This window comes from Dermacentor variabilis, chromosome 11 (genome assembly GCF_050947875.1).
Source record: "Dermacentor variabilis isolate Ectoservices chromosome 11, ASM5094787v1, whole genome shotgun sequence".
NCBI classification, from domain to species: Eukaryota; Metazoa; Arthropoda; class Arachnida; order Ixodida; family Ixodidae; genus Dermacentor; species Dermacentor variabilis.
The window spans coordinates 14,584,780-14,592,699 of record NC_134578.1 but is presented as its reverse complement, the minus strand read 5'-3'; positions in this window follow the sequence as shown (position 1 = coordinate 14,592,699).

Below are 7,920 nucleotides of genomic sequence, written 5' to 3'. Positions count from 1 at the left end.
TCCACGTGGAACCGTCGTTTAAGTTACGTACAGAACCTTTGTTGTGAACAAGAGTTCTGCACTGAACTTCCAATATTGTAACATCAGTTCACCAATGTGGTTTAACAATTTAAAGCAATGCTTAATGAGAGACTATGTAATAGGAGCTTCCAATTAATTTTGACTGCCTGGCCATCTTTAAACATGTGTCTAAAGCACAGCACACATGTGCTATTGCATTCCACCCATGCAGCCAGTGCTCAAACCCAGAACCTTGTGTGAAGCAGAAGCATCAGGTATACAATATGACTGTCGGTAGCCAGACCTTTTCTTTAACATGCTTTTGCCTGACCAGACTTTCTGTGTTCCGTCAAACGGTTGATCATGCCTGGAGATCCTGTTACACTGTATATTTTTCAGTTGCACTCTTAAATGGACAAACTGTGTTACATTTATATTTTTGCGATCTCTTGCACGCTGATAAATGTCACTCCGTCCTATGCGTTGAGGTGAAGCGACTTTTATAGTTTGCGTGCCCTGTGACAAGAACTTCGGCGTTCCCTCGTATGTTGTTTGGTCCCTGGCCACATAGCGGCACATGTAAATGTCCATTTCTGCAAAATGGATCATCTCCAAGCCATTGCTTAATATAAGAGGCTGTGATGTAACAGCGCTGTTTATCGTGGCTTAGTGGCATTTCAAAAACATTTAAACTCTATGGCTGTCTCATCTGTTTACATGGATTTGGTCAGAATCGCACTTATTTACATACGACCTTTGGCCAAGTACCATATTTACCTGGTTCTAATATGCACCGGATCTTATAATGATGAAAAAGTGACATGCCTCCAATTCTCGCAATTGGAATGAACCTGCAGAGTTTTTACAGAATGAAAATTTATTCCCACTTAAATGATGTTTGTCGCCGCTGACAGACAGCTCTTTATAATTTTGTATGGACCGCAACATTCCATTCTCGATGAAGTGCGTTGCGTTCCATATTCCACATTTCCTGAATGACTTCTCTGCACCTCTTCATCTTGGATCAGGTCCCAAATGTGCGGGTTTGGAACTTAATATGCACGCATGTGTCTGGACTCGCTGTAGTGTATGGTGCGAGTTGTCTTCGCTTTTTGTCGCTGTATGTTCCACTCTGTCGTGGACCTTGTGGCGACTTATTAATTTGCTCTCTTTTTTTTGCTCCCTCCTCTTTAATATTTCTGAACCTATGCCATTTTTTCTTTATCTTACAATATATTATTGTTATTGTTATGTGAGAAAGACTATTCATAACCATTTATAGTGACTAACTCTTTTAATTTTATTTTTTTATTCAATTTAACCAATAACGACTCTGCAACAATTCAGAATGGTATAGTGGCCCACACCGTGACCGACCACTTTGCCAGTTCATCCTGCAAAGCCATGCAAATCTCCGGGACACCAGAAACACGTGCCGTGGCTCTTTTTAGCATGTAAAATAGCTTGCTTGAATTAGCCTTCATATGAAAGTGGCATTTCATCATTGCCGACTTACACGAAAAGTTAGTTTTGTCATTTTGTGAAGAGAATGGCATTGGCACTTGCTCCAACTTTAAGCTGCTGCCAACACCACGAACGTGGTTTTAGTTTCGTATCCGATTGTAACCAGCGGGTAATTTTCTAATTCATTTTCTTGGGAAGAAGGTGCGCATTAGAATTGGGTAAATATGGTACTTTACCCAGGTAGCAGTGGCATGTGAAGGGACTGATAATCTTCTTTTTTGATGGCACAGTCACGTGTGATGATGCTTGCGCGAAAATAAATCTACGGTTGACATTTCATCTTCGCCTTTCCTTCTGCACATTGCGAGCTTCTCATTGCATCGCTGCTCTCATTGCATATGCACAATCCCATCTTGCTCATTTGAACATCCATTGATGTCAGTAAAAACGGTGTTTCGTGCCGAGTGTTGTTTAATGTGTAAGGGTCTTTCTTCGACTTGTTAACGCAATACGACATGTTTGTGCGGGCTGGTGAATGGTGGTCCAGTTGCTGCGATGGTTTGTTGTTGAGGCTCTTGAGAACTGTAGATCGTTCCGTCTCAAGCAATGTGACTTAGAGTCCTGTTATCATGGTTGTCGATTTGCAGTGAAAACGTTGGGTATTGTATTACACTGTGTCGACAGTGACTCTTCCTTTTATTCTAAAGCGACATTGCGCGGGTACTTCACTGTCAGAGGAGCGAACTGCCACGTAAATGTGAAGTGTTTTTTCACGCTTGGTAACTGAAAGTCGAGACAAACCAGGAAAAAAACTATTTTATGTGTTTTTAATGATGTGGACCAAGAAATGCAGCCTTGCTGTGAAATATAAGCGATAACAATATGACAGTAAGCGTGAAATTTTTATCTAAAGTTGTTAAAAAAAAATACGGGTCACTGTATAAGTTTGTTACAGTGCCTGCAAAAATTTTGTGTTTATTCGGCGAAACACAATTTGGCCCAGTTCATCCGATGGTGTGGGGAAAATTGACCTACTAGTTCACTGTTTAGCTGTTGCTGAAGTTTGGATTTAGGGTTAGCATTTGCACACATGAGTAAGTCTCCATGCTCCTTGAAAAATTGAAGAATGTTGCCCAAGTTGAATTGGAATAGTCCTAGTAAGGTGCATAGGCTGATTATGGTAATGATGTTGAAGCATGCTTGCACTGTGAAGGTCCATGTCATTTGTCTGTGTGCTATATTTTGATTCATAAGCATTTTCCTAAATTTTCTGCTTCTGGGCACTTGAGCAAAGAAAACCAGACTTGTCAGTAAAACACTGAAGGCATGTTGGGCCCTTTTGTGGAAAATATGCGCCAGCTGTGCCCTTTAACTGATTCATTAGCTCTTTGGAATTCATCCAGCAAGCATTTTGTAAAGCACAGTTTTCTTTAAGTACACCATTCAGATTCCAGCCAACCTGATGTTGAGACATGGTTACTTTTCTTCGAATGGCCCTCGACACGAATGTTGCTTGATCACACCCGATAAGGGCTGAGCAGCGGAGAAATTGTAACCGCTCGATGTGGTCGTGGTTGTGGATGTGGTCACAGAGAAGTTGTATTAGTGTGCTTGGTAGTGGTGTGGCTCTAGTTGAAGCTAGAAGCACAAATTGTTGCTTGGTACCATTTCAATGTGTGTTGAGCCAAGGTCGGTTAGCCTCTGATCGTTTTTCCATAAATGTAATGACCTAAGAAGGCACATAGTCTTGGGTTTTCAAGATTGTCTTTACCGGCATTCCGCACACGTCGGAGGTTATTGTTCTTGTCGAATGTTTTGACACCACTGTATTCTTTAATAGCTGTGATATGCATGAAACATGTTTTTCATGAGTGCTTTCTATTCAGGCGCATTTATTTCCTATGGGGCTTTTTAACACTTGGTGGCGGTGCAATGCATCCTTCATTATTTACACCGAGAGGTTTGCTGTCGTTGATGTTTGACAACTAGTGGATTTGCTGGTGACTTGAAACAATGTCACTGCTGTCAGGTCTTAATTTGGGCTTTCCTGTGCGGCGTAGGGCTTCATCGCACGCTTGACTCGATGTGTTTTTTGGTGTGAGTACTTAAAAAGGTGTGCTCGGTCTAAGGTCTCACATGCTCTCATGAGCAATATTCATGTGCCTCCTACACATTTTAGTTTTATGTAAATACGTCTGCACCAATTTTCTTTTTTGTCGTTTTTATTGTATTGCAGTTCCAATTTATGGGCACAGAAGACCTGTTGTGCTTACTATACATTTGTGCCTAATTTTTATAATGCCTCCCTGAAGTTTCGCTCATGCTCATGTAATCATTATGCATTGTTTTCACTCATAGATATTTGTGTTGGGACATTCCATGTCTTTTAATTACTTTACCGGTTTTTTAATTGCTCAAGAGATTTACGCTATGTTTTTATTTTTTGTGTGTGAGATCGCGTTCGTTTATATCATTCTGTTGGTCGTTTCGCTGCGAGTTATCTGTGCTGGTACTTTTGTATCTGCCCAGTGAATGACTGTGTCGTGCTGTGACCAGTGAGAAGTTGCGTATTGCTGAATGTTTCATTCTTGTTGCTTACATTGTCTAATAGCCTGTACGGTGGTTTAGAATGTAGTGTCCACTGAACGCGCTTTACCTCGATAACAATGAGTCGTAACACGAAGTTGAAGCTACAAACATTGCAGGCACATGCTACTGATTGGTGAATGAATTTATCTTTTACAGTTCACCAGACTGCTGGTTTCCTGTGTGTTTTCCCTGTGTGCTTGTTGTGTAAGTCTGCATATATGTTTTTGAAATTCCCATTGTCAAATCTGTTGTGTGCTTGCCTAGGGCATCGTGCATGCGTGGTTTTGTGAGACTTTCTGCCACGTAGTACTTGTATGTGACTGTTATTACAAACGCATTCCACAGGATGCTGCAGTACTTGGAACTATTGTCAAGTGGAATTGTTTTAAGAGGACATCCAGGAATACTGTCGCGTTGTTACAATATGTCAACTTGCCACAAAATGTTTCCTGCGAAGCACCTATTGTGTTCCTTGCGATGGTGTTAGTAGCTGAGGACAAGAAACTTGCATGGCAGGTGTTTATTTTTCGAAGAGTATGTTCTACAAGCGACAGTTTGGGCCTGGGTTGGATGTCGCGATGGTCAACAGGCCGTTTACATCCTTATCATGCCAGTTAAGATCATCCACTGGGAACGACTGTTGCATCGGAAATGTATAGAAATCGACATAGCAGCCATTGTATTATTGCCTGTCGATGCCCTGTGGATTTTTGTTCCTTGGGTACCAACATCATCATAAGCACACAAGCTATTGTAACCAGTCCGGTTTGCAAAAGATTTGACTGCTTTCTGCGCCTAGAACACCATTGTAAGCGCATAACCATATAGTGTCAATTTGGACCAGTTTGCATGAGAAAACTGTTCATGTCTAGAGCACATTATTATTGTGCAATATGATTGCAAGGTAAATTAGGGCCTCTGATGTCCCATAGTACAGACTTCTGAATCAGTTCCAGTTGTGGACTGTTCAATACTTTGATTGTTCCATTGTGCACAATCAAGTATGTTCAAGCTTGTCCTCGTGTTCCTTTGGTCCAGGAGCGTTGCTTGCATATCTGTTTTCTGTACTTTCAATGCTTCTCATGTGCTACATTGGCCTGTAATGATTGCTATGCATCATTTGCACCATGCTTTAAGAACAGTGAGGTCCATCAGGGAAGAGTGACTTTTACCCGGTGAACACTCTTGGGACCACTAGACAAGCTCTTCTCAAGTGTATTGCTGCACAGTGATTGCAAGCAATGTGACTAGCATCGTAGATATCTTACGGTGATTGCATAAATAATCTAGATTTTTGAGATCTGTAAAGAAAGGTGCAATTTGATGCCTTTCTTTTTTCTTGCGCTTGCTGGACAGCTGACACCAGAAGTTGTTCCATGCACATTTCTTCGAGTTGTTTGTTTTAACAGTCGATAGTGATGCAGAGGGTGGATTGGACACGTAACACTTTTGAAACGGTGTTCGTTCTTTTGTGACACAGCTGTCAGGCATAAAGCTGGAGGCTGACTGCAACAAAGTTTCACTTTGACTAAGTTGGTTAAAAATGACTTGCGTATGCAATTGAAGCAATCGTTGCAAAACCTGATTGCCTAATTTTATTTTTACTAGCCTATAAATAGGAGCTAACGATATGAAACTTGCACCTTGTGGTTAGCAGATATGATACCAGTCCTAAGCCATTTCCAAGATTTTCACTACATCGCAAGTACCACCTACTTGGAACTCATGTTGAGAATCTACACTGGTTCTCAGTATTTTTGATCCTGTGTGATTTCCAGTGAGTTTTAATAGCAGCATTTCCCTTTTTTTTCTAGTTTGAGTATCAAAAGTGTCTATTTTGCTGAGTTTTTCACAACACATTCATTCACCCTTCAAACATATAGTTTTGTGTGAATGCTGCTCAATATTTGCACCTCCTGAAACTAGGCTTTTCACGTGGTCCAACATTTTGTTGCAGTTAGCCTCTAAGGCAGGTTTGATGGCTAACTGATGCTGCCACTGAAATTTTTAACACATTTAATGTGTATAATTGTAAGGTGTGTGAAAGCCTGAAGCTAGCTGAGCTATTGAGGACACTCATCACATAGCGGTGTGCACGCCTCATGTTTAGTAGTGGCAGGGCTTTATAATTTCTTATTGTCACATTCCTAAATGCACTTTACAAGGAACTGCACGCCATAGGCCAGCTCACAAAAACATGGCGCTAGAAAATGTGTCCGCTTCTTAAATTCTCTAAGTTGGGTTTTGATATTGCTGCAGCATTTTGGCATTGGAGTACAAATCAAAAGGGACAAGGAATGTACGGTGGCTTCGAAAAACTATTGAACATGTTGATTACTTGGCGCCTCTGCCCATGAGTTGACAACAGAAGTGTACAAAGATTACTGAGAAAGAAGAGAGTTTTAAGAGCTGTTCACAAAAGTGTGTTTGGAGAAAAACTGTGTTTATTCATTTTTTTCTTCATCAGAGCGTAATGTACTGTGATTGCCATGCGAGTCATCAGCCCTTTTATTTTGTGGATGTGGGTGTGTGTCACATTTTATGGAAGTTTTTCTGTTCATTTGTTACTGTGGCGCCCTCTGTCATATAAATACTTATGGTTTACATTGTTATTGCCCTATAAGGTATATGAATATGTACATAGTCTGTGCTTAATAAAAAGGCCACATGACTTGAGGCTTCTGAAAGCTTATCATGGTACTCGTTTTTCACCAGGCTTCTTTCTTTAGCAAAATGATTACTTTACAATTGAAAGATAAGCACTTAGTTCTGCATTTACATGCCGCTAACAGTTTTACAATTGCTTATGTACGAATTTCATTGCTTTTTGTCTATTCTGAGAAGAGATTGTCGGTGAATATACTCAGTAGCATACTCTTAAAACTTCTACACTGTGCAACGCTAGTTGTCGTAATATCTTTTATTGTTCTATTGGTGCTGAAGATGGAAAGCAAGGACAAGCACTGAACTAAGGGCCCAAGCCATGTTATCTGCGCCAATCCATGGTTTTAATTCCAGCAAGTTTCCTGCTTTGACAGCTTAAACTGTGTCAATGATTTTGCCAGTTGACTATCACTTCTTCGACCTGCTACCTCTTTGACCTAATTTTTATCATAGGTGCCACTTGCAAATGAAAACGCTTCATTCGTGTATTCAAAGGCCTTGTAAACAAGCGAGACAATGTAACTCGGGATTTTGGCCTCTGAAAAGAACGTACCATCCATTCAGTTGAGCCTTCTCTGAAGAAAACTACATTGGCTGCTGAACTGGGTTCAGTGTGGCAGAGCTAAACCTATGTGGGCTTTTACGACTTTCTTTAAATCACTCTTGCCTCGGAAGACTGTTAAAGATACCTTATGCCTGCCTCTGCCCGCGAACCCTCTCTCATTTTGCCTCCTTTCATTCCTTCATCCCCTTTCCCCCGTGCAGGGTAACAAACCTGGTTAACCTCCCTGCCTTCCCTCATTTTTACTGCCTCAGTCGAGCGTGGCTTCACGATTATTCGGTAGCGCTCTCTTGAAATCGGTGCATCTGCCGCAAACTCTACTGGCGTGAATTTTCCGTGCAGGCAAATACAGGCCAGTTATCAAGTTTTTTTTTTTTTCTACGCCTCTGCATTATTCCCGCATGTTTACAAACACGAAACTGCCCAGCATTCACTTTTGTGTTCAGTGTATCTTGACAGTTCTCGTAAGCTCAAAAACGCCCTGAAGCAGCGCCGATTTTGAAAACCGGGACGTGCGATTCGCGGCTCGGGCCAGGTTACTTCCGCTTCCGGCGTGACGCAAGCAGCGAGAGCGGCCGTTTCATCTCGCCGCCACCAGATGGAAGCACCGTCTAGGGCCGCGAAAACGAGCTCCCGGCGTT